Here is a 25,353-nt window from a genome sequence, read left to right as displayed (position 1 = left end):
TCAAAGAACTCACGTATTTCTAGAGGAGAGGGATATGCCTGGCTGGTAAAGTGATAGAGGGTGGTAACTGTGAACACTTATGGAGCCGGGGCTTGTTTTATATGCTGTTTGCATGCATTAGGTCACGAATCCTGTGGCACTTTTATTGATGTCCCCACTTGATAGGTGGGGAATTCAGCCTTGGGGGTCCATGGCTAGCAGGAGCACAGCCAGCCTTTGGCCCCAGGCAGCCTGCCCTCCCTACCCCCACCATGAACCGCATTGCCTATACACAGCACTCCAGGAGCCCAGAGGTAGGAGTCTCCCTCATATTTGCTTGCCATGGACTTGGAGGCAGGAGTTGAGGTTTGTCTGCCACAGGGAGAAGGGAATTAGCAAAGGGAAGATCTGGTGGTAGGAATAGGATTTTCTGCCCCAGAAAACCAGGGAGCACCAGCTGTGACTCTAGGTAACCCCTATTCCATCCCAGAACCTCGCTTCCCATCCTCAGGCTAGATGAAGAGGGGGTTGGGGGCATGGCCCTTGGCACTCTAACTGGTAGCCCACCCCTCCTCCAGGCCAAGTCCTCACCTGGCCCCATGGTTCCTGGTCCCAGGCAGACCCTGTTACTACCTGCTTAGATGTGTCACCACCCTTCCTTGTCCCAAGGACCTAGCTCCTAAAGAATGTGTTCAGTGACGTTTATAACAAAGGCACTCTTCCCCAATCTGTGTTCAGCAAGATGTTAATACTATACTACAAAAAGAAGGAATGTACATTTTGGAAACATTAGTTTAAGTGCCCTGAAGAAGGGTTTTGTTTGCTGTTGTTTAAGTGCAGGACTTTCCAAACCTTCTGTCGGCAAATGTGCATTACATGTTCCCAGGGGGAAGGGAGGAAGATATGGTTATGCAATATAATACAAATTAATTTCACCCCTCTTGGCATCTGGTTTTTCAGGGAACACCTATTAAATGACCTGCAGAATACAGAGTGAGGGCTCTAAGAGGAAGTTATAAGAAGGCTGGGCTAGAGGAGTAAAAGAAAGCATCCTGGGAGGTAGGATTTAAATGGGTAGGATTTAATGCAAAAAGGAGGAGGAGGAAACTTTGCAATTAAGGGCATGGCCTCAGCCTGATGACAAATGCCCCAGGGGGACCTCCTAAACTCTGTTCATTTTGAATACCTGTAGGAGCAGACACAAGCTGCCACCCCTCTTGTGTAAGGCTGAGGTGGTTCTTCCACAGTTTCCTGAGACTTGCCAGCAGGATGAAGTTCCAGTTGTTAACCGCAGTAGCTAGCCTCATAATGATTCCTTTCTTCACCTGCCTCACTTCCCATGTTCTTACTGTGTTCATTTCCTAGGGTTGCCTTAACAAAGTGCCACAAACTGAGTGGCTTAAGGAGCAAAATTTTATTGGCTCACAGTTCGGAAGGCTAGAAGTCCAAAGTCAAGGTGTCCGCGGGGTTGGTTCCTTCTGAGGGCTGTGTGGGAGAATCTGTCCCATGCCTCTCCCCAGCTTCTGGTGGTTGCTGGCAATCTTTGGTGTTTCTTTGCTTGTAGATGCATCACCCCAATCTCTGCCTTCATCTTCATGCTGCATTCTCCCTGTGTGTGCATAGCTGTCTCTGTGTCCAATTTTTCCCTTTTTATAAGGACACCAGTCATATTGGATTAGAGCCCACCCTAATGACCTCATCTTAACTTGATTATCTGAAAGCACCCTATTTCCAAATAAGGTGACATTCACAGGGGGTTAGGACTTCATTATCTTTTGAGGGGACACAGTTCAACCCATAACACCTACCAATGGTTTCTGGAATCATCTCTCAAAATAAACTATCTGTACTCTAATCTTTGTTTCAGGGTCAGCTTCTAGCAGAACTCATGTAAGACACCCTTTTAAAGATGGTACCTCGGAGGTACAGAGAGATTGTGAACCTTCCCTAGCACAATGTAACAAGTTCCTTGCAAAAATCCTGATTTGAGTTAACATTGTAATTTCTTACTTAAATCTGAGAATATGCCTCCCAGCTTCTTCCAAGACTGTCTGGGGGAGTTGTTTCTAGGATGGCTCAATTTATTTGTTTTGAACGCTGATGGCCGTTCACCACATTGTGGTTCAATGAGTGTTGAGGATACGTTCACATGTAATAAATGCACAGGGCTTTGCCATTAGGCGTCATTAGGGGAAGGACACTTCCAGCGTACTGCAGAGGCATTCTCTTCCAGCCTGGTTGCCTGTCAAGCACCTGCTGAGATGACTGGCCCAGATGGAGATTGTGGGGTTGCTGAGCCAGCCCTGTCCCCTCCTTATCTCCGGAAGATGGAATAAATGCGTGTCAGAAGGGAGGGTGCCTCCCATCTCGGGAGCACCGGGGTTGCCCTTCAGAAAAACATTGCCTGCACATTTTGTAGTCTTGAAATGAATCTGAGTGGCAATTCAAGAGGCAGAGCTTGTTTTAGATTTTAGCCAGTTCTACCTGCGTCTTCCTCTTCTCTGCTCCAGCTCTGACATCTTGGCTCCACATACAGTGGTCTGAACTGGCAGACAGACCCTGAGAAGAGGAGAGGCCAAGGTGGCAGCTGTGGCTGGCCCCTCCTGCCTTCTGGTCTCCTAGGCTGGTGAAGGAAGTACAAACACCGTTGTGTTTCCAGGTCACAGCTGCCAGGGCTCCACCTGCGGGGTGGGTGGCTCCAGTTCTGTTCTGAGTTAAGAAATGTTGCAAATATGTTTCCTTGAGAGAGACACTAGGAATTGACCATTCCTTTCCGCAACTTTCTGTAGCCAATAAGCATTTGAGAAACTGGAGAAGGGTTTAGCCCTGACTTGCAAGGGAAGACTGTGTGAGTGTGTTTTAATTAAGAAAAAAGTTAATTATAGTGAGACCTGCTTGTTTACAAAACAGATGTATAGTCCAGACAGATGTACAGGGATGACCTTGACTTTCTTTGTCATTGCAGGAAGGTGGGATATGTATGACCCCTGGTTAAGAACAATAGGAGGCTGGGCATGGTGGCTCATGCCTGTAATCCCACACTTTCAGAGGCCGAGGTGGGCGGATCACCTGAGGTTGGGTGTTCGAGACCAGCCTGACCAACATGGAGAAACCCCATCTCTACTAAAAAAAAAAATACAAAATTAGGCAGGCGTGGTGGCACATGCCTGTAATCCCAGCTACTCGGGAGGCTGAGGCAGGAGAATAGCTTGAACCTGGAAGGCGGAAGTTGCAGTGAGCTGAGATTGCGCCATTGCACATTGCACTCCAGCCTGGGCAACAAGAGCAAAACTCCATCTCAAAAAAAAAAAAAAAGAACAATAGGATCAGAAGTCAGATGGCTGGGTCCATGTATACCTCCACCTCTCAGTTTTCCATCTCTGTGTTTGAAAAGAAGTCTGTCTATAAGCCTCTGCCTACCTCTGCCTGTTCCCATCCCATAGCACCAGGCTGACTTAGGCAGCCACAGAGCTGGGGTGGCAAGTTGGCCTCAGTGAGCAGATGGTACAGGGGCTGAGCTTAAAACAAAAATCACACACATTTCTTGAGGGATATCCTCAAGGCCGATAACCCTCTTACTAGAGTGAAATGGAAAATCAAATGTGATTGAGCTGCCTGAGCGATAAAAGCATTTGTTGTTATTCTCTGATTCGCTCTGTTCATGGAGAGTTTAGTCATAGGAGTTTCTATTCTCAGAAACTCACAGCACATCGCAATATATAGCTCATTTGTCCTCAAAATAATTCTGTCCTGCATAAACGGCTGTGTATGTGTGGGGGGTGGCAATTATAAGAAACCATGTGTGTTGGAATTGCTGTCAGTTCTTTGAGATCATCAGATAAAAGCTAATAAATAACACGTACGTGTACAGGCCACCCCTCTAATTCATACCAGAAGTGCTGGTTGTAATCAAAGCATGGTATATTTTATTTTAAACTATTTTGTAAATAACCTTTGAAACTGTTGATTGTGAAAGCAAAGATCCGACGTCCTGTTAAGGAAAGATGAAAACAGGCTAGAATTAAAGAGCAACATGAGTCTGGATAAAAGCGACAGGAATTACTGTAGTACAGTAAAGCATTGGGTCATGTCAAGTTTTCGTCACATGGAGAATGGAAAGCTGCATCATAAATGCTCTCCACCTAATCATCCTGGGCATTCTCATTTTAGTGCGATGTATTGTCCTCTTGGAAGCAATAACCTCCTTTGGGTCGTGAGTAAAATAAGTTGGGTTCAGTGTTTTCGTTTCATGATCTAGAGAATATTTCTCCAGTGCAGCATAAGAAATAGAATATCACCCAGGAGAAGCTTTACATAGGCAGTGATAATGTGGAAAACTCTAATAAAGAGAACCCACATACCCCAGAGAGGAGGAGCCCTCTGTGTGTGTGATTGTTGTCAGGTGAGCAGTTATGGCACACTTTGTAGTTTTGCCAATGCTTTTATGTAAATGACTTTATGAAAAATCCACAGCCCTCTGCGATGTGTGGGTATAGCCTCTGTTACTGATGGAGGAACTAAAGCTTCAGGAAGGCAAGTGATTTGCTCAAGATTGGTTATCAGTAGAGTTGGGGTTTGAATTCCATTCTTCTGGATTCAAATCCAAGCTCGCCCTCTGCACAGTTACATGTGGGCAGGCTGTGCATGCATATCTGTGGCCTGGAGGAGTGGGTGAGTAACCTTACAGGAAGGAATACCCTGCAATAAATTTGCACCTAAGCTTCCATTATTACACATACTTTTCATTTTCTGTTTGTTTTCCTCTTAGAGGTTAGATTTTCCATTCTTGATTTTAACCCAAAGAAAGGCTAAGTAAATTCCAGGGGCCACTCTCGAATAAGGGCAGCTGGAAAAAAATACACAGTGCCCACCATCTAGCTTCACAGGGGGTGGACACCTTCAGTCATGGCTAAATCTGTACAGTTTAACCCTAGGAACAATTTCCCAGAAATAAAACCGCTGCTCTTTCTGATATTTGGTTAGTCTCCAGTTGGGTCAAGTCCCTCTTGATCGAATGCTTGCAGCAGGGTTTCTCGACCTCTGTACTAAAACATTTGGGGCCAGATAATTCTCCATGGCCGTGGGTACTGGGGAGGCTGTTCTGTGCATTGTAGAATGTTTAGCAGAATCCCTGACCTCTACCCACTAGATGACAGTAGCACTTCCCAAGTTGTGACAACTCAAAATATCTTAAGACTTTGCCAAATGTTTCCTGGGGGCAAAATCTGCTCCTGGTTGAGAACCAGTGGATTGGAGTCATCATTTGAATTGATCAATCACTTCATGATGATTAGGCTATGATGGACAATTCAGGCTGACTTTATTTTGCTCATTAAGTTGACCAGAAGGCTGGCAATTGATCCATTGCTAAGCACTTTCCTGACACAGCTGAAATGATGTCCTTAGGGACCCCATGTGAGCATGGGTTTTGGGATGGTTCTTCCCAAGGAGGACAGCCATAAACCATGGAAAGCAACCACTTGACTCTGGGTGTCCCTGGTTTGCAAGTGCCTCTTGTGTCTGCCATCTGCATTTTTGTCTAGATGGTAAGGTTGAGGGAGGTCAGTTTCAGCAGAAAGTGAAAAGAGCATAGATTCATGAGGCAATCAGACCTAAATTAAAATTTTGGCTTTATCACTACCCAGCAGTGTGATCTTGGGCAAGTTTCTTGTCCTCTCTGAAATTGTCTTCTTCTTTATAAAAAGATTACCTACCTTGCAGGGTCATTGGGAGATTTAGAGACAATGTGTGTTATGGGCCCAGATGGAGCTAGGCCCATAGCAGCACTGTAATAAATGTTTTCGATTACTGTAAATTTTAAAAGAATGAATGCCTGAATGGAAAGGTAGAAAGGCCAATAGAGTACCTGAGGCATCTCCATGGAGGAGGGTGCCGGTGGCCATGTCTGTCAGTGGCTGACTGCAAGACTCTTTTGATGGTCCCTGAAGCCTATGCTCATCCTCAGCTCTCTTGAGGCCCTCTTCACCTGGCCTCACCCAGTGTCCCTGCTCCTCTGACTCCTGAGGGACCTGAGCATTCCAAAATAGATGTTAGGAAGATGTGGATTCATGTAGAAGCATGCCAAGGCATTGTTGGTTTAGCAGTTGATCTTACCTGGGATGTGAAAGACAACCGAAGTCTGTGAGCAGCAGTGATAGAAATGTGAGCACATGGGCAGGATAGGAAGGCAGTTCTAGACCTGAGCAGCAGCGGAAGCCACTGCTTTTGGCCAGGAGTGGAGGAGACACAACAGAACAGGACTGGCAGAAGACACCACAGCCCAGTGTCCCCAAGACCAAGTTATGGCGCCATCACCCATCTACAGCAAGATCTGTAGCAGGCACCAGGGAGAAAGGTCTAGACTCTCAGTAAACTATATGGCCAGGACAGTCCGAGGTCAAGCCATAAAAGAGGCTTTTTTGGCATCTTTTTTCTTCTCCCTTGGGCATCATGGAATCTGTGCTTGGTAAAGAACCTTGGAGATCCCCTTTGCCTTGATTTCTTTGTTTCACTGGCCCTGAAAAAGGAGGTGGCAGAATCACAAAGCTGGTGGCTGAGCCAGAAAGTTTGTAGGTGGAATTCAGGTTATGGATTGGGTTGGGTTCCGCTTAAAGAGGGAGTACTGAGTTTGTTCCATTGAGAATTTGTGGTTCTAGCTCTGTAACCCAGGACTGAGTCTCACCCCGGTGCTCTTTCTGGTATGCCAGGATGCCTCCTCATCCTATATCTTATTTTAACTCATACTGTTTCCAAATCAAATACCAACAACATTTACAACCTTTACTTTCTTATTTATTTAATGTTGCCCCTGAAAGTAGTAATTTGCCACTAAGAAAGCCCGCCCTGCCTTAGAATACTAAAGAAAACGAGAACTTGGCTGGGCGCCATGGCTCATGCCTGTAATCCCAGCATTTTGGGAGGCCGAGGCGGGCGGATCACGACGTCAGGAGATCGAGACCATCCTGGCTAACACGGTGAAACCCCGTCTCTACTAAAAATATAAAACAAAATTAGCCGCGCATGGTGGCAGGCGCTTGTAGTCCCAGCTACTCAGGAGGCTGAGGCAGGAGAATGGTGAGAACCCAGGAGGCGGAGCTTGCAGTGAGCAGAGATTGCACCACTGCACTCCAGCCTGGGTGATGGAGTGAGACTCGATCTCAACAAGAACAACAACAACAACAAAAAAAGAAAGAAAGAAAGAAAGAAAGAAAGAAAGAAAGAAAGAAAGAAAGAAAGAAAGAAAGAAAGAAAGAAAGAAAGAAAGAAAGAAAGAAAGAAAGAAAGAAAGAAAGAAAGAAAGAAAGAAAGAAAGAAAGAAAGAAAGAAAGAAAGAAAATGAGAACTAGGCAAAACAATTGCTGATTGTAGTCAGCAATTTCACTGTATCCTATTTAAACTGAAATGGACTTTATTTTCTGCTCTGAGAACCTAAAACACCACACTTTAAAAGATGATATTTATCATATCTTACAAGGTCAAAGCATACTTATTGTGTAAAACTTGGAAAAGGTAGAAAAGAACAAAGAGAAAATAAAAATCATTTTAAAAATTGTTGCCCCCAAGTCTCATTAGCATGTTGGTGACTGTCCTTCTAGGCTTGGATATGTGCATTTAATTTTGTAACTGTTCTTTTTACTTTAACAATAAATCATGGTCATCTCTCCCTGTCATGAAATATGTCTCTACGTCAACTTTAGTGCCTGTAAAATGCCATAATTTATTTTACCACTGTCTTTTGTTGGACATTTAGATGGCTTCACGTTTTGACGCGTTATGAATTGTGTCACTGTGGACATTCCTGTGCATACATCTGTGCTCATATTTGCGGCTATTTCTTTGGAATGCACTCCTGGCAGTGGGGTTGCTAGGTCTCCCCTCACTGTCAGTGTCCCTGCTCTCCAGGGCCTGCCTTTTGCATCACCTGCCCCCCGACCGTAAAGATTCCTAAGTTCTAGGACTATCTCCTTCGGATGGAGATCTCCCCGGTGATGTGGTGCACATCACCCACACCCCTGCCACCAGCCTGCTGCCCAACAGATGGAGCTGATAACCGGTGAGGAACAATCCTCAAACTTCTAACCAGCTCAGTCCCTGATTAGACTTCTTGTCTTGCCTTATTCCTGGTTATGTCCCTTCTCCCTCCCAACCCTTGCCCACTTCTCAGCCCCATGCAGGAGACCCAGTTTGTCAGCTGGCCTTGCTAATTTCTCTCTTGACCCGGCCAGTCAGAGATCGTCTAGGTTCTTTCTTCCTACTCTCTGCCTGCTCTGTAGAGTCAGACCCTCCACAGGATGGAGAGCTTCGAGGCCAGAGAGATGCAAAACCTTCTCACTTTAGGATCTGGGGACAAGCTGCGGCTTTTGAGCAGATCCCCTCTCACGCAGATTCAAGTGCTGACCCAAAGAGCAGGGGGGTTGCAGGGCTCTAGTGATTCTTGTGTGGCCCCAGCAGACGGGAGCTGGTGCAGCAGTCAGACATTTGGTGATATCTACAAAATCATCTAGTCCAACCTCTCTTCCAACAGAACTCACACTCAATAGCTTCTTTGATGAATGGAAATCCAGACTTCTGGGAACACTACTGTGATGAGCTACTCACTACCTACCTTCCTTCCTTCCTTCCTTCCTTCCTGCCTTCCTGCCTTCCTGCCTTCCTGCCTTCCTTCCTGCCTTCCTGCCTTCCTTCCTTCCTTCTGCTTTATTTCACAATTCTTGCCATACAAAATGAACAAACACACAAAAACCACTACTGATGCTATTCATTCATTTATTTATTCAACCAATACTTATTATTTACTATGCAGCAGGAACAGTCTAGTTCCTTTGGAAACAATCATGAACAAACTGAACAACAACAACAACAAAATCCCAGATCCCATAGAACTAACAATTAAAGATGGAGACAGGGAATAAACGAGGTAAATTGAAAAATATATAGTTGTGATACATGCTGAGAAGAAAAATAACACAGAGAAGGTGCATAGGAAGTGTCAGGCTGGTGGTGTGGGGATACAGTTTTGGGTAGGGTATGCAGGGATGTCCTTGCTAAGATGGTGGTATTCGAGTCAAGCCCAGAAGGAAGTGAGTGAGCAAGGCAGGTGGGAACCTGGAGAGGGTGGAGGTGGCAGTGCAGACTGGTGTGTTCCTGGAACTGCAAAGAAGTGGTATGAGCGAGGGGAAGGCCAGCAGGAGGTGAGGTCAGACGTACAGAGTTCTCGGGGGAGGGGGAGAGAATGACAGTTGCAAACAGCCTTGAAGGATATTTTGCTGTAAGGGAGGTGGAGGTCAAGGACTGGGAGCAGAAAAGATACATGATTATATGTTTTGGCAGGATCATTCTAGCAGCTGGGCAAGGAACATGCTGAGGGGGAATAAGGGCAGAAGTAGGCATTACTTAGTGATGTTTGTTCAAGAAATATTTGTTGCGTTCCTATGTGCCAAACACTGCATACATGATAAGGATAAAACAGGAGCTCACTCTTCTTCCCTCCAGTAGGTCACTGCAACAACTGCTCCCACTCTGTCATTAACGAGTACTTACCCGGTCCCAAGCTCTGGGCTGAGCACACCCATCCATTATTGCATTTAGTCCTCTCAGCAAATGGTAAGGTAACAACCCCAGGATATCCTCATTTTACAGATGAAGAAACTGAGGCTTAGAGAGGTTATGTAACATATCGTAAACCACACAGATACTAAGTAGACAGCCAAGATTTAAACCCAGGACAGTCTCACTCCAAAGCCTGCAATACTAATGACAATGCTGTTGCTGGAAACTTTTTCTTACGCTGGCCTTTGAAAGTTTGCCTAAGACAGCATGAGAAGTGATCATATCTTCCAAGAAGCCACCTGGGCCGCCAGCCCTCCCCTCCTTGGGATCTGCCTTCCCACTGTATCTGAATTGAGGGTCCAACACTGCTCCTCTGACACAAGGTCCAGGCGGGGAGAGAACAGAGTCCAGCCCGACCAAGCCAAGTCACCTGGGCTCTCTGGAACCTAGACTGCTTTGCTGTAAAGCCCTGGAATAGGTCTCTACCCCTCTTTCCAGCTCTGAAATCCAAGGCGTATGTGATTTGAGGTAATCATTGTCTTGCCTCTCATGCTTGGTTTTCGATGAGACCTTCACATTCTTTAATAAACATTTATCTGTATCCAGGAGTTACAGGAGATACAAAATGCAAAGCAAAGCCCCTACCCTCTGAGGAACGCATGACTCATGATCTTTTTTGATCCTTTTAACAATCCAGAGATGTGGGCTGTGTAAAGCCACAGTGCAAAATAAAACTAGGAAAACACAGCAACAAGACCGCTATAGCTTTGAACGGTGCTGTTCGCTAATTATTACCTCCCCACCCATTTTCTAATCTGACCCTCACAGCAGCCCTGTGAGGTAGACAGGGTGAGGACATTATCCCCATATCACAGACGGGAAAACTGCAGCCCAGGGAGCTATGCGATTTCTCCCGTGGTCCTCCTCACACTGGTGTAGTGGAGCCGCTATGTTTATTGACCCCAAATCCAAGTCAACCCAACAGTCTCTAGAACATTCCAATTACCTGGCCAGTCCTCATTTAGGAGAACATCTGACTCTTTCAGAAAAGATGAAACAAATCCCCAATTTGTTGGCAGAGGTTTTCCTGAACTGGCCCTGGGGATCCAAATTGATCGTGGCCATCAACACGGGCAGCAAAGACCCTTCAGAAGTGTTTTATTGACGAGCCACCTCCATCCCCCAGCCCTCCATCATCTAAAGTCTCTCCTGACTCAGTTCTCTCCCCTTGCTTGTCCTCTTCTCCTGTTAGCTCTGGGGACCCAGTCCAGATCATAGCGCCAAGCTCTGTCATCCTTTTGCAGCCTCCAGCCTCCCCTACCCCACCCAGCAGAGGCCTGGGAAGAAAGTCCTGGGTCCCTGAGGCTGCACCTGCAGACACAACAGATTCTGCAGCGGTGAGAACATATAGGATATTGTTGGTCTCCGGGGGGTGTTGTGGGTGTGGGGGGGGGGTTACTGATTCTGTGCCTGGCCAGGGCACATGCTTCCTGGAATTAATATTCTAGATGGAGAAGCCTAGCAGATGCCCACCTATGGAAAACACTTCAAATAAGAAGAATCTCGGAATTAGGAGGCCAGCTTCTGGTTCTCAGCACTGCCCCTAACTAGCTGTGGGGCCTCGAACACGTCACTTGATGCCTCTGGTCCTGTTTTCTTCTGTACATTATGGAGGATTTGGACAGAGATGATCAGTAAGGTCCCTTCTAGCCAGACTGTCAAGGTTCAAATCCTACCTCTGCCACATTCCAGCCGTGTGATCTTGGACAAGTTACTTTATCTTTCCTAAGCCTCAGTATCCCCATCTATAAAATGGGCACAATAGCACCTATCTCATATAGGTGTTGTGAGGACCCAAAGATACAATGCATGTCAGCCCTCAGCACAGGGCCTGGCACAGAGACAGTGCTCAGCTAAGTAGCTGTTTCTAAGTTGTTTATGATTTGAAGCTGAGGATAGAGATGCTTATTCTGAGAAGCAGAAAGGAACAGATGGAGAAGGAAAAAGAAAGATGGGACAAAAGGAGAAAAACTGACTGGGTGCGGTGGCTCACACCTGTAATCCCAGCACTTTGGGAGGCCGAGGCTGGCAGATCGCCTGAAGTCAGGAGTTCGAGACTAGCCTGGGTAACATGGTGAAACCCTGTCTCTACTAAAAATGCAAAAATTAGCTGGGCATAGTGGTAGGCACCTGTAATCCCAGCTACTCAGGAGGCTGAGGCAGGAGAATCGCTTGAACCCAGGCAGTGGAGGTTGCAGTGAGCCGAGATTGCACCACTGCACTCCAGCTTGGGCGACAGAGCAACATTCCGTCTCCAAAAAAAAAAGGAGAAATATTAAGGAAAATAGGGCAAAATTGGGGGTGGAAAAAGGCAGGAAAAATTTGAGGGTAGAAACAGCAATAACTTCAACAGAAAAGTAGAACGATAAGCATACACCCCCAAAATACTCAGCCCCTTTCCTGCCTCCCCTTCCTCTCTGCCCCTGGCAGACTCCATGGTAGCTCCTGGAATGATGCCTTTTATAACTGTGGGACATGTTCTTCCAGGCTGACACCTTCTGGGGGGGTCCCTGAACACAGCACGATCTCAGCCTCCCTCCCACACACCCACCCCGGGAGGCATCCCTTTGAGATGGATCTGAGTGGTTTCCCACCTCCTTCTAGGGGTGAACTGTCAGTTCAAGAAGGAGGTTTAGGGGGATGGGATGTCCCCTATCTGGGGCTAATGGGGAGACTGGGAAGGTGGTTTATGAATTGAAGTTGAAGACAACAGCCTACGTGACCAGAAAGGAAAATTCCCCTCCCTGCTAGGTAAGAAGCTTCACAGAAGCTCACCAGACTGTTGTTTTCTTTCTTTCTTCTTTTTTTCCTTTGTGCACACATAAGCTTCTAAATTTTGCAAACTGTTGCCTACCTTTGTCTCTGAGAGCAGTGGAAAATGTTGGACTAACAAAAATAAGTAACAGCCAGTGGGAGAATAATAGAAAGGCCAGGTCTCCTGGTCTACTTGGCACCGCAGGGGTTAAGCCTTTCTGTTGGTGAGGCAGCCTAACAGCGACCCCTGAGCCTGCTGACCTCTTCCGGCTCTCCTGGCCCCTCACACATGCGAACCGTGAGCATGCTCCAACACTGACAAGACAGTCTTCGCCTGAGATCATTTTCATAGCATAGGCTGCTGATTTTTCCTCCAGGTTGTTTGTTTTTTTGCCTGGTAAAATACACATAACGTAAAATTTACCCTCTTAGCCATGTTTAAGTGCACAGTTGAGTGGTATTAAGTACATTGATATTGTTGTGCAACCATCGCCACCATCCGTCTCTAGAATTCTTTTCATCTTGCGAAACTGAAACTCCGTACCCATTAAACCATAACTCCCATTCCCCCCTCCTCCCAGCCCCTGGCAACCACCATTCTACTTTTTGTCTCTATGATTTTAACTACTTTAAGTAACTCATATACGTGAAATCGTACCATATTTTTCTTTCTGTGTCTGGCTTATTTCACTTAGCCTAATGCCCTCAAGTATCATCCATGTTGTAGCATGTGTCTGAATTTCCTTCCTTTTCAAGGCTAAATAATATTCCACTGTACGTGTCTGCTGCATTTTGCTCATCCATCCATCTGTCGATGAGTGCTTGGTGCTTCTACCTTTTAGTGATTGTGAACAGTGCTGCTATAAACATGGGTGCACAAATATCTCTTAAAGACCCTGCTTTCAATTCTTTTGGGTATATAACCAGAAGTAGAATTGCTAGATCATATGGTAGTTCTAGTTTTTTTTTTTTTGAGACGGAGTTTCACTCTTATTGCCCAGGCTGGAGTGCAATGGCACGATCTTGGCTCACTGCAACCTCCCCCTCCCGGGTTCAAGAGATTCTCCTGCCTCAACCTCCCAAGTAGCTGGGATTACAGGCATGCGCCACCACACCCAGCTAATTTAGTATTTTTAGTGGAGACAGGGTTTCTCCATGTTGGTCAGGCTGGTCTCGAACTCTGGACCTCAGGTGACCCGCTTGCCTCAGCCTCCCAAAATGCCGGGATTACAGGCGTGAGCCGCTGCGCTCGGCCAGTAGTTCTATTTTTAACTTTCTAAGGAACCACCAGACTGTTTTCCACAATGGCTATACCATTTTACCTTTCCACCCACAGTGCACGGATCCTTCTCCACATCCTCACCAACACCTGTGATTTTCTGTTTTTTTAACTAGTAGCCATTTCAATGAGTATGGGGTGATCTAAATTTTTTAAGAAGCAAAACATGCCAAAACTAGGATTTCAAAAATTGTAAATACAGAATAAAATAGACTATTTTAAATGTGACAAATTAACAAATTAATTTTAGACTGCTTATATAAGTTCTTTCAAAGATAATTTCTATTTATTTATTTATTTATTTATTTATTTATTTATTTATTTATTTTGAGACAGAGCCTTGCTCTGTCAACCCAGGCTGGAGTGTAGTGGCACGATCTCAGCTCACTGCAACCTTGGCCTCCCACGTTCAAACGGTTCTTCTGCCTCAGCCTCCCGAGTAGCTGGAATTATAGGCACCCGCCACCACGCCAGGTTAATTTTTGTGTTTTCAGTAGAGACAAAAGTTCACCATTTTGGCCATGCTGGTCTCGAACCTCTGACCTCAAGTGATCCACCCGCCTCAGCCTCCCAAAGGGCTGGGATTACAGGCGTGAGTCACTGCGCCTGGCCTTCAAGAATAATTTATTTTATTTTATTTTTGTTTTTTGAGATGGAGTCTCTCTCTTGTTGCCCAGGCTGGAGTGCAGCGGTGTGATCTTGCCTCACTGCAACTTCCGCCTCCCAGGTTCAAGGGATTCTCCTGCCTCAGCTTCCTGAATAGCTGGGACTACAGGCGTGCACCACCACGCCCAGCTACTTTTTGTATTTTTAGTAGAGACCGGGTTTCACCATGTTGGCCAGGATGGTCTCGAACTCCTGACCTCATGATCCACCTGCCTCGGCCTCCCAAAGTGTTGGACGTACAGGCGTGAGTCACCGCGCCCGACCTCAAAGATAATTTCTAAAGGAAGAAAGGGAGATAGAGAGGAGAAGATAGAATGAGAGAAGAAAAATTAAGAAAGATGAGGTCAGGTGGCAGGGAAGGTGGAGAAGCTTTGCAGGCAGCATCTGGAATACTGTTTTTGGAAGTGTGAGGCCAGGCCCCGCGCCTTCCTAATGCACCTGATCTTTCCGCTGCCGTAGGTCTGGATATATGGATTTGCTTGGGGACATTGCTTGCCTTCACAGGGAGCCTCTGTGCTAGCAAGGACACAAAGATGAGCGCTCCACAGTTCCCTATTTGGGCCAGAAGGTCAAAAAAGGGGGTGGGGTGGGGGGCACAGGCAGCTAAACTGGCTCTGCCTCCTGGGGCCAAAAGGCCAGCTTCCTCCCTGGGCCTGGCTGCCCAGAAACCTTGGCGCGGGCACAGGTCAGAGGCCGAACTGGGTGGTATTCAATCTTGGGTTTAATGCATTTTAAAAACTGCTTTTGAAGGTGCAAATGCATCACAGTTCTTTCATTTCAGGGAAACCGCCTGTGAGAAAGGGGGAGGTGGGGAAAACGCTGAGCCCAGGAGGGGGCTGCCCTGCGCTTTTGTCTGACAAAGCCGCAGCTCCTCAGCAGCGGGGCTCTTGCCCTTTGAAAACCAGTGGGGCAGGAACCCTTCAGCCTCCTTTCTGAGAGCCAGTCACATCACATTTTACAGGTCTCAGAAAAGAGAGCCAAGTCCCTGCGCTATGTCACTCTGGGTTTGCGTCCCACGTCTCTGACACCCTGTTTTTCTGAGCAAACAGCCTCTAGGTGAACAACAGTATTTTACTTCTCTCATCGCTGAATAGGGTCAAACTTCCCATGGAATTCCACTACCAAACCAGATGAATAGAAAGAAAACGGAGAGACTACTAAATAGACAGGGCATTGCTGCTATCTCAATGAGAGTGTCACCTACCCACAAAGCAGGCAGGAAATCTTTAATTAACCCTGTTTCTAGACACAAAAGCCCTCAATAACATTTCATCCTAATTAAATAAATATTTTCAAAGAAGGTGATGTAGGAACACTTATTTTTGCTATTGGAGTGCTAATTTAATATCATATATTGTTTAAATTACCATATTAAGAACCTATAAGCAGAGTTTGGGGTGGGAAAGAGGGGTTGGATCCTTCTAGGAACTCTCCTTTATCTCTTTCATTTTTATTCCACTGTGACACTTCCCTCTCGGGAAAATCCTGCCCCGGATTTTTATTAGTCTTCTGTCTGCTGTCGGGTATTAAAACCTCACAAATCCATTATGTGCTTCTCGGAGCTGCCTTTCAAGTTGCCTCGCCACGAGGTGTGGACTAATGAATCAAACGGCAAGGGAAGCAGCTGCCCTCAGCCCTCTCCAAAGAGGCTGGGCCCACAGCCATCCTTCAGAAAATCCTCTTGGTGGGCCTTCCCTGTGCTCAGCTCACCCTTGCTTCCCTGGGTTTTTATTCAGAGCTGTCTGAGCTACAAGAACATATTCACATACGTGGCATAAAAACACGCATGCACGTGCAGAAAGGGAAATACTTGTTTGGCTCCATCAGGGAGAATATTTTTTTCAAAAATATCTCAACATTGTCATTATATCAACTGCTAAAGATTCTCTGATTGACTAAGGCTTCCAAACTTTCTCCTAGGCCCATCCGTGTACTGTCTTGCGAAATCCAGGTTTAGCAAAGAATTCTGCCAAGTTAGTTGAGCACAACTCGCTCACGACCCTCAACCCTCAATATCTGGTCCCCCTCAGTGTCAGATCAGGGTCCTCATCCTCCTCCATCCCCCCAGTGAGGTCTGATCCCCGGGGCCTGTGTTCAGCTAGAGTCTTGTTAAGTTGGTTTAGCCAGAATCCCTCTCACTCCTGATATTTCCTTTTGGTAATTTTCTATCCATTGACCCCCTACCCTGCTCCTTGGCATAAATGCTCACTTGCTGTACTTGGAGTTGAGCCCAATCTCTCTGTCCTGCTGCAAGACCCCATTGCAATCGTCCTTATACCTGTCATGACAGTTTTGAATGAAGTCTGCCTTACTGTGCTTTAACAGGTATCATTGAATTATTTTTCTTTAACACATCTTAGCAGTAAAATTATCTGTAAAATTTTCTTAGAATGTATGATCATCATCTCTTATCGCTGTATCCTGATTTCCACTTTACAAAGAGTACTCATATTATCATCTCATTTGTGCCTCTTAACAAACCTTTTGGGGTAGCAATTGTTATTTCCATTTGACAGCTGGAGAAACTGAGGTTGAATGAGTTCCTTAGGGAAACACAGCTAGAAAGTTGTATTGTGGGGCTGGCACACAGTGGCTCATGCTTGCAGTCCCAGCCCTTTGGGGGCTGAGTGGGGAAGATTGCTTGAGGCCATGAGTTCGATACTGACCTGGGCAACAGAGTGAGACCCCCCCCCCATCTCTACACACAAAAAATTTTTTTAAATAAATTAGTCAGATGTGGTGGTACATACTTGTAATTGCAGCTACTCAGGAGGCTGAGGCAGAGGGATTGATTGAGCCCAGGAATTTGAGGCCACAGTGCACAGTGGTCGTGTGCCACTGCACTCCAGCCTGGACAACACAGTGAGACCCTGTCTCAAAAAAAAGCAAAGTTGGATGGTGGAACTAGGACCCACACTTCTCACTGCTAGCCTGGTGCTTATTCTTTTTGATCATGCTGGTGTGTCATGAAATGGCACTCAAACAGTGTTGTTGGAATGGTGGGTTGTGCCTGCCTCATAGACTGAGATTGGAGCCCACTTTGGTCAGTGCCTCCAGTAAGGTTCTGCGGTTTAAGCATTGGATGGAGGTGCCAGGCTGAGGCTGCCAGTGGGTCCTGGGACCCACCTGTACTTGCTCCCTGGCAGTGTGGGTTCAGGGATGCCCACCTGGAGGAACGGGCATCAGTTGGCCTGAACCTGCCAGCCATGGAGCTGCCTTTTCTTCTTTTCTTTTTTTTTTTGAGATGGAGTCTTGCTCTGTCGCCCAGGCTGGAGTGCAGTGGCGTGATCTCAGCTCACTGCAAGCTCCACCTCCTGGGTTGAAGCAATTCTCTGCCTCAGCCTCCCAAGTAGCTGGGATTACAGGCGTCTGCCACCAAGCCCGGCTAATTTTTGTATTTTTAGTAGAGACAGGGTTGCACCATCTTGGCCAGGCTGGTCTTGAACTCCTGATCTAAGGTGATCCACCCGCCTCGGTCTCCCAAAGTGCTGGGATTACACAGGCATGAGCCACCATGCCTACCCAGAGCTGCCTTTTCCAACTCACACAGAGGTATCAGAGCAGCTTGCAGTGGCCTGCGTAAGTGGCCAGAGCTCTTTCCTGGGGGTTGCAAGGGGTTTCTGTGCTGACCCCTAAGCAGGCAGCAAGCCCCACAAGCCAGAGAGAAAGGATGTGGTAGCAGAAACTAGCCTCTGAAGCGTGGGAAACAGATCTGCTTGCCTTCGGTGGCATACCTGCCAAATCATGCTATCCGCAAACTCAAGGCGGGCGCTGGACCGGGGGCTGGGCCTGAGGTCATCTGGGCTCTAGTCCTAGTTCTGCTGCTGACACTCTTTGGTTTTATTTTTTTCAGTTTACAAAGTGTTTTCATATAAACAGTCTCAGCTGATTTTCACAACAACACTCCGAAGTTGTCCCATCCCTCGATTTTGCTCCAGTGCTCTGAGAGGTTAAGCGGCCTGCTCATGTCCCGCAGCACTTCCTCGCCCTCCAAGGCCAGGGCACTTTCCCCAGAGTTGCCTCTCTCTGGCTGTGGTGATTCAGGCAGGTCCTGTGTCCCTTCTGAATTTGACTTCTCATTTAACAACTGAGGGGGCTGGTGCAAGAACAAAACCAGTGTCTTGATCTTGCTGTGATGAAAACATGTTTTCTTTCCACTCACTTTTCCATGTTGCTAATTTCTTTGGCCCGACAATGCCTCTTCTCTTGCTGTCTTGAGAGCAGCAGAGCTGAGGCCACCTGCTCCTCAGAGCATGGTGGTGTGTCCTTGCAGGGGTCAGAGTGGTATGTGGATGGCAGTGGGGACTGTGGAAGGAGGCTTCTGGAAGGTGGCCCACAATGACTCTTAATCCTCCCCTCCCCAGCCTCCAGTCGTTTTCTTTCAGCTAATTACCTGGTTGTTCAACCTTCTCAGCAGCTCCATAGCTTCTTTCCCCACCCCCAACATCCACAGCCCTCCTGGTATCTTCAGAGCTCAGCCAGAAGGAGGCAGAGAGTAAAACTCATATTGTTTTGGTGGGAAATAGTTAAGACGAATTTTACCCACCATTCGTGGTGGGTTGGATGTGGGGCTGGTGACAGGACTGAAAGGAGGGATTCCTGAGCTTGTACCCCTTAATTTACCTCTCCTCTGCCCTGGCGTTAACCACCCAGTAAGCCATGCCGGGGTACCCTCCCCACGGGAGCCTAGCACAGCAGCCAGCATGCTGACAAAAGGAGGAGTAAGGCAGCTCCCTAATCTCAGGCAGCTCTCAGCCTTTCAGGAAAGGCAGGTATGTGAACGGGTTGTTTTCCTGGGTCTCCCTCAATCCACACCCTAGACTGGGGTTTTGCTGCTGCTTCCACCCCACTACAATCCAAGGTGGGAGCTTCCCCACCCAAAAACAAACCTCAGCCTCTCCACTTTGTCCTTCTCCTTCTGCAATGCCAAGTGGTCAGGCCATCCCATTCATTCCTTCACTCAACAAATATTTACTGAGCTCCCCAGACGCAGTGCCAGGCCACAGTGGCACAGGGACAGAGCTGTGAGCAGGGCATGCAGGGGTCTGTCTGCTTTTGGATGGGCTGAGTTGGCTGCTCTCCCTGCAAGCTCCCTTTTCACTTTCAAATGTCCCCTTTAGATATTCCGATAGGTCCACAGAAGGCAGAAAAGATCCCAGGTGAGCGCGGGTTGTAACCAAGTGAAGGAGTCCGTGCCATCTGCATCCATAAGGGTGTGATGTGTCTGGTTGTCCCTCACAGGGGGGTGCTAAAGGATGGGGACTAAAGGATTCAGGAGAGGGCCAGCGTTTGGCCTGACTGTTATTTCCTGGGTTCTCTAGATACCAAATACCCGGGTTCTGCCAATGTGAGGCCTTCGCTTTTGAACAGTCTGATAGCAGAGCAGCAGGGAATGAGACCCTCCCTGGACAGCCAAGGACCAGGCAGTCTCTCCGCCTCAGTCCCAGCTGGAGAGTCATCCCGACTCGGTTTTCTTCTGAGGTTGTGAGAGACAAGTGAACCTCTACAAGCCCTTCTTTTTGTTTTGTTTTGTTTTTGAGACAGAATCTCGCTCTGTCGCCAGGCTGGAGTGCAGTGGTGCAATCTCAGTTCACTGCCACCTCCGCCTCCCGGGTTCAAGTGATTCTCCTACCTCAGCCTCCTGAGTAGCTGGGACTACAGGCGCCCGCCACCACGCCCGGCTAATTTTTGTATTTTTAGTAGAGACGGAGTTTCACCATGTTGGTCAGGATGGTCTCCATCTCTTGACCTCGTGATTTGCCCACTTCGGCCTCCCAAAGTGCTGGGATTACAAGTATGAGCCACCATGCCTGGCCTTTAAGCTTTTCTTAAATTCTAAATCATCCGACAAGTGGTAGGGCTTCCATCCTGTCATGCAAGGTGGGGGATGGCAGGTGCGAAGGGGCAGGTGTCCCCAGCACCACCCTTGGGCCACTGACCACCACCTTGGGGTCATCTGCAGGTGGCCCAGAAGCTCAGGCAGAGACGTCTTCCCTTCAAGACCCAGACCTTTACTTATTTTCCTAGGGTGGTAAAGGTAGCAGGTCGGGGGATTAATAAAGAACGTGGCTTTTTTTTTTTTTTTAAAAGACAAAGTCTCACTCTCATCCCCCAGGCTGGAGTGCAATGGCACAATCTCTGCTCACTGCAACCTCTGCCTCCTGGTTTCAAGCAATTCTCCTGCCTCAGCCTCCCGAGTAACTGGGATTACGGGCACATACCACCATGCCAGGCTAATTTTTGTATTTTTAATAGAGACAGGGTTTCACCATGGTGGCCAGGCTGGTCTTGAACTCCTGACCTCAGGTGATCTGCCCACCTTGCCCTCCCAAAGTGCTGGGATTACAGGCATGAGCCACCATGCCCGGTCGAACGTGGCTCTTAAAATGCTCCTGCCAGAGCACTCCAGACAGTGCCTCCTCCTCCAGGAACTTGACCTCGGCCTCTGGGTTCCCCGAGGGGAAGGGTGTACAGAGGGGACTTCAGGGAGCTGGAGAAGCTCCTGCTGTCCTTGTGACTGAGATGGAGGTTTAAGGAGCCCCCACAACACAGTCAGCTTGTGGGGAAGAGGAGGAAACAGAGGGAAGGAAGATGGGCAGGGAGCAGGTGGTGTCTGCTGATTGGGGGTAAAGGAAGTGGTCTCTAAAAGGCCAAATTACCCCCAGAGAAACAAGAAGGGAACAAAGGGAGGACTCAAGGCTCTGCCTGGGGGGCACAAGGAATGAGGCTTGGGAGCGCTGTGATCTCACCTGCGATTTTGTATTCTCCACTCTGCCTCTGAACCCCACAGGCCCCGGCCTGGCCCACCATTCAGGTTCCCCAGCCCTGACTCCCACAGGGCACCAGCGGCGGCAGAGCAGTGGGACACTTGCTGTGGGCAGTCTGGGCAGCCTCTGTTCAGGAAGCCTCCTGCTACCACTGCAGCCAGCCAAGTGGGCAAGCCATTTCTCCTGTTCCTCCGGAAGTGGCTAAGGTGATGTGTGCTGGGGAGGGAGTGGGGAGGGGCACCCCTTCTTGGACTCAGTGAGTGCCCTGGATTCAGAGCTGAGGGGCACTGCTGCAAAGTGCTGTGCAAATATAAAATCCTTTCATAGTCATTGTCATCGCCATCACTGGGCATATTGTGCCACCTCCCAGAGCAGGTGCCGCCCTGCAGGTGATGTGGTCTTCCTGTCTTATGGAAGATGCTCCTCTACCAACTAACTGTGTGACCTCAGGCAAGTAAATTAGTCTCTCTGAGCCTCTGACTCTTCTATGAGATAGGGAGAGTGTGGCCTATTTTCTGAGCCAGTTCTGAGGATTAAATGAAATAAACATTTATAACCAGTGTTAGGAACATAGGAGATGATAATACATTCCAACTCCCTTGTGGGAAGGACTAACATGAATCCAAAAAAAAATATCAGAATCTTCAAGGTTGGTGGGAAAGCAGGGTAGGGAGGGGGAGGGAGTCTATTTTTAGGGTCTGGACACCACAACCCTGAGAAGAGCCCTGATTTTCTTCGCTGGACACTGTGATTGATCAACTGAAGTCATTAGAATATTGGTTAGCTTGCTGGATGCGGTGGTTCACGCCTGTAATCCCAGCACTTTGGGAGGCCGAGGTGGGTGGATCACCTGAGGTCAGGAGTTCAAGACCAGCCTGACCAACATGGAGAAACCCCATCTCTACTAAAAATACAAAATTAGCTGGCTGTGGTGACACATGCCTGTAATTCCAGCTACTCAAGAGGCTGAGGCAGCAGAATCGTTTGAACCCAGGAGGTGGAGGTTGCTGTGAGCCGAGATCACGCCATTGCACTCCAGCCTGGGCAACAAGAGCGAAACTCCGTCTCAAAAAAAAAAGAATATTGGTTAGCTCCTTCGCAGCCCAGTCTGTGGTTACTGGATCAGATTAGGTACCTCAGAGAGGGCCAAAACCATGAGCCAAACAAGGGCTTACCCAGGCCTTCTCCCTCCCCACATTTTAGTTTTTCACCCATCCTTGAATAGACCTGGGCTCTGTCCTAATGGGCTGTGGTAGCTTGGGCCGAATAAACTACCCCCACCTTATCTTCCCTTCTCAGGGTACGGGCAGCCCAAAGCCTCTCCGTCAAGTGAAGAGGCACGCAGCCCTTTGGATATGTGTTCAGAAGGATTCCTTAAGATCACTCTATGGTCCTCCATGGTGCTGGAGGCCCGAGGTCCCAGCCTCCCTAGAAGTTGTTGCTTTCATAGCAGCTAGGTTTCCCCTGCTGTGGAGTCACAGTTCTCTACTCTTAGAAGTTAGCCCGTGCCCCAGCCAGCAGGAGTTTTGCTTCTGGAGAGGCTGAGGGGAGAAAGGAAGGGAGTGGCAGCCCCGAGTGCAGAGCTGTGTTTGGAAGACACGCAGAGAGGAAAGACGTTCACTCCACCCACCCCCACACAGGCCAGGGCAGGTTCAAAACAAACCCAGGCGGAGCCCTGAACAAGCTGCCTTGATTGTCAAGCAGCCTCTTGGCTGTTGGTGGGGAAGACCCACCTTCTTTCTTGATCATCAGAATCTTGTGAGCACCAGGGGGGAATTTATGGGCCTGGTAGCTTTAGGCTCAGAAAGGTCACTGAGAAAGGAGATGCCAGATTGATTCCTTCATTCCAGAGCACCCAGGGATGGCGTTGTCTGCAGTTGGGTGGTGTTGGGGGCTGAACCTGCTGTGGTTCATGGTCATCCTTAGGCCAGAGAACTTTTCACAGGACCTGGAAGACCTCTCATTCATGCTTAGACAGTTCAGAGGCTGAGCCTCCTTCTAAGAGTTGTCCAGAGGGTAAAAAGGAAGGTCCCCAGGAAGTCTTGGTTGAGAGGCAGAGGAGGGAGTGGGCAGGTTCTTAGGCAGGGATAACACACTGTAAAAGATACAGGCAGGTCCTACTGCAGAAGACCCCAGATCAACTTGGACAGAGGCCTAGAGTCCTACTCAGCACGCAACCTTGGGTTCCATCGCTGCCTGCCCTGGGCCTTAGTGTGTCCCCTTTGAAATGGGGCAAACAGGAGTCCCTGGACACCCTCACAGAACTGAATGCAGTGACAGGTATGGTCCTGTGACCCCCCTACCACTGCTTTTCCTGAAGGAAATTGAGACAGTGGTGCCATTTTCAGTGTGGCTCCATCTGGAGTATCATGTGCACCAATCAATTCAATGAGCCCCTTGTGCTCACTGCTGGATCGTGTGATGAACTTACTGCATCTGTCCTCAAGACATGTATGGTTTAGAAAAGAAATAAGACATTTCACACAAAATGATCAGAGCAGTCATTCTGAGTTTTTCTTTCCGCCCCCACCCACATTATAGATGGCACCAAAATATATGTTTCTCATGAGCTTGTATGAACCCATCCTCCCCCTGCTCCCAACTCTCTCCCCTGCATCATGAAATCTTTTGGAAAGCAAATGAGTGAAAATGATTTTAATATAGGTATAGGTTTGACTCTACCTGTTCTAATGGAAGTAAGTTATTTCCAGGTTTTAGTATTCTAACTACTATAAATGACAGTTTTCTTTCAGTGCCTCTTTTTGTTTGTTTTTGAGAGGGAGTCTCTCTCTGTTGCCCAGGCTGGAGTGCAGTGGTGTGATCTCAGCTCACTGCAACTTCTGCCTCTCAGGCTCAAGTGATCCTCCCATCTCAGCCTCCTGAGTAGCTGAGATCACATGAACATGCCACCACACCCAGGTAATTTCTGTATTTTTTGTAGAAATGGGGTTTCACCATGTTGCCCAGGCTAACCTCAAATTCCGAGGCTCCAGCAATCTACCCACCTCAGCCTCCCAAAGTGCTGGGATTACAGGCATGAGCCACCACACCCACCTCAACACCTCTTAATGGATAATGGTTGAGAATCAATATATGTACTAGAAACCAAGTCTAAGACAATGTTATAATTGTGCTATACGTCAGTCTTGTTGTTTCACATGTAAATCTTACATGTGAAAACAAGCTGTAGGTTAGAGTTTTATCTCGTCACACAGATGTTCCCGAGAATACACAATAAAAGCCAAGAAATTGTAGCTTGTCATGAATTAAACAAATTACTTGTAACCAAATAATTTCAAAAGCAAAATTATAAAAATGCTGTTTTTATAGGAAAAAAACTGTGTTTATAGGAAAATAAATATGTATTTAACGTTTAATGAACATTTTTTGTCACATTTGATTTAATGCAAGGTGAGCTGAAGAGTTAAAAGGGTTTAAAAGGTCTTGCTTAAACCATCCTCTGAAATATGTCCCTATTTTCTTTAAAATCATCTGAGCAGGATATCCCACAGTCACTCTTGTTTACATGCTCCACAGCCTGAAGTTTCAGGTTTAAGAAGTTACAAAACAACCTTTCGGAGCTGGAAGAGATCTTGTTAGCTGGAAGGCTCCTGGGCTGGTTGAGCAGGAGGAGAGCTCTGGGGGTGTCAGGGGCAGGCTGGGGACAGGAGATGATTTTAAGAGCGGAAGTAGTACCAGTAGCATGCATGCTGCCTCAGTTTTTCTTGGTGTATTAAAGACTGGTGTGGCCTCATCGCCACTCCTTCTCCAACTAAATTAACCCTATTCTCTTTATTTTTATTCTACTTTCTAAACGGTTTCCCATTTTTGTGGCCCTGCCGAGACCTCTGCAGCTCTCTAAACCAAACGAAATGCTCAAAGTAAGAAAACTGTTTCTTTCTCTGCAGGGCAGGATTGTGTCTTAACTGTGGGGCTGCCCTGACAAATCACCTTTGACTCACAGGTCTACTATCCTTCCAGATCTAAAGAATGTCGGCCCAATCGGTTCTTGGCCGATTTTGGAATGGGGCATCAGATCATATGCAGTGGTCATTGAGTAACAGTGATCCAGCCGGTGCTGCTTTGGGTTCTGAGTCTGCTCTCAGCAGCAAGCTAGATGTTTTGGTTTGGGGCATAAGAGGCAAAAGAGAAGTAGAAAATGTGGCTCTGCAGTCATGAAGCTCATGCCAAAGAGGAGACGCACGGAGCAGTAAAGAATGCAGTCGTGCTAAATTATTTGGTGCAGGCGAAGAGCTGGCATTTGCAGAAGCCCAGTGCCCCTGGAGCATCCTCAACCAA

General features: G+C 47.5%; 1 protein-coding gene across 5 annotated transcripts in view; it reads left to right on the top strand.

Moving 5' to 3' along the window:
• Positions 1–25,353, top strand: part of CD247 (CD247 molecule) — a 90,178-nt gene that overhangs the window by 14,110 nt on the left and 50,715 nt on the right. The gene's annotated exons all lie outside the window — the stretch shown is intronic.

This window comes from Mandrillus leucophaeus, unplaced genomic scaffold (assembly GCF_000951045.1).
Source record: "Mandrillus leucophaeus isolate KB7577 unplaced genomic scaffold, Mleu.le_1.0 Scaffold207, whole genome shotgun sequence".
Classification (NCBI taxonomy): Eukaryota; Metazoa; Chordata; class Mammalia; order Primates; family Cercopithecidae; genus Mandrillus; species Mandrillus leucophaeus.
Note: the sequence above shows the minus strand (reverse complement) of the source record. Positions and strands in the feature narration are given on the sequence as shown.